The sequence below is a fragment of the Coenobita brevimanus genome, chromosome 61 (assembly GCF_032717465.1).
Source record: "Coenobita brevimanus isolate Jiangsu-jjx chromosome 61, ASM3271746v2, whole genome shotgun sequence".
In the NCBI taxonomy this organism is placed as follows: domain Eukaryota; kingdom Metazoa; phylum Arthropoda; class Malacostraca; order Decapoda; family Coenobitidae; genus Coenobita; species Coenobita brevimanus.
Window position 1 is genome coordinate 6,679,923 of NC_137014.1, and position 2,159 is coordinate 6,682,081.

General features: G+C 40.4%; 1 non-coding gene across 1 annotated transcript; it reads right to left on the reverse strand.

Annotated features, from left to right (window-relative positions):
* Nucleotides 1-325: 325 nt before the first annotated feature.
* On the reverse strand, nucleotides 326-444 carry LOC145403887 (5S ribosomal RNA). Its single transcript, XR_013898080.1, has one exon. It is a non-coding gene; the product is annotated as a 5S ribosomal RNA (ribosomal RNA).
* Nucleotides 445-2,159: the final 1,715 nt, after the last annotated feature.

The window sequence follows — 2,159 nt, forward strand, 5'->3', positions numbered from 1 at the left end:
ATGTTTTCGAGCGTCGCGATTTCTGACAATTTTTCGCCGCCGCTTCCCTCGCGATCTCCAAAATTTTTATTTGGCGTTTTTATGACTCCCTGCACTTACCCCGACCTAATTAAAAAAAAAGAATTAGGTTGATATCTATTACCGTTTTTGTTAAAGAAACGAACAAACGCACAGACAGAAACATAGATACACATCTTATATATATATATATATTCATTCATTGCCAGACGCCATGTATCCCAAACGGGGTGGTCAAGGGCTTAGAGTTCATTGTTTTACAGGGAGGGGCACTAATCTTCCACCAACCCCACTTGACACGTAGGGATGCCAACAGCATCTGGTGTTCCCAGGCGGTCACCCATCCAAGTACTAACCAGACCCAACGTTGCTTAACTTCGCTGATCGGACGGGAAGCGGTGTACTCAACGTGGCATGGCCGTTATATATATATATATATATATATATATATATATATATATCCAATCCAACATTGCCCCATGAGGAGCGTAGGAGCCCGGGGCTAGGCAGTTGGTCCCGACATTTAAGATGAGAGTGACCAGCCTCACTCATCCCTGAGTGGCATTACATGAGCAATCAACCCCAACCACCCCTTGGATATAAATCTTCACTGGCTCAATCCGACTGGAGCGCAATAATTACCCACTAAACCACCAGGTGCCAAAATTTGGTTATATGGTTACTACCCAGCGTAGTAAATGGTTCCCTGGTGTACAGGAAACCATTTGGCTTGTCACTCAGTGTAGAGTCGCCCACAGGCAGAAGGAAAAGGAAAGAAAGACAGAAGAGGGAGTGTAAAGTCACCCGTAGGCAGAAGGACAAGGAAAGAACGAAGGAAAAAAGAGAGAAGAGGATGGAAGGAAAGAAAGATGGAGGAGAGGATAGGGCAGACACCCGAGAGCAGCACTACATCGAGTGAGTGGATGGTGAGCTCCCCCACCTACCACATATATATATAGATAGATAGATAGATAGGTAGAAAGATATAGATATATATATAGATAGATAGATAGACAGATAGGTAGATACATAGATATAGATATAAATATAGATAGATAGATATTTATGTTTATATATATATATATATATATATATATATATATATATATATACCATTGGATCCCAGGGTTGCTGGGCGAGGCACTGTACTGGGAGGGTCCTAAGCGTACCGCCCTCCGCCTATCGGCTCATAGTTGCGAAGCTCATAGGTCTCTACCCGGGTGTTCCCTACTCCATTCAAATTTGAAAATTCCCAGTTCTCTCCAGTACTCTGGACACCGGGCTCCAATGGGTTAAGTAGTTATATATATATATATATATATATATATATATATATATATATATCAGGGGTTCCCAACCTGGGGTAAATTACCCCAAGTGGGGTAATTTGGTCTTTTGTGAAGGGTAATGGGGGAGGTAACAAAACAAAAAAAATTTAAAAATCATACCAGTTATGATAGACTTCGGACCTATATTAAAATTCAGAGATGAATGTTTAAAGTCATGTTTATTTGGTATCAGTGTTAATAATAAAAATAAATTACTCCTTGCAATAACCCTCTTGGTTTTAGCCTATCCTTTAATTAAGTCCTACATTCAAACTAAAATCTAGGCATCAAAATGTTAAGCAGCTAAAATGCAATTGTGGAAACATAAGCAATGAGGGGTAATGAGTGAAGAGAGGTGTGGAAAATGGGGTAATGGGTAAATAAAGGTTGGGAACCCCTGATATATATATATATATATCAAAATAATAAGATAACTGAGCTATCCTGGTAGTGAAAACAAAAACATTCGTGGGACCTGATAAACCAGTCTAATACGATTAGAGATACTGTGTGGGGGCGGTCGTGAAATGTTACGAGGACAGACTATAAGTAAGCGGAATGAATCATGTCAGAATCATATTTGTGGAAGTGATTTATGAAATTTACGCAAACAAGATATTCACATGGCCTTTAGGGATCGTCCCCTATCCCAAAGGATCTTGGTCTAAGCCGTTATCATCGGCCATAGTTTTCAGTTAAGAAACAGAAAAGTTTTCATAATGCTAGACCTACACTCGACATGGTTATAGGCAGCGTGGGGACCCACCAAGGAATGACCTCAAAGTGTGGCCGTCACACGCGGCCATAGTTTTT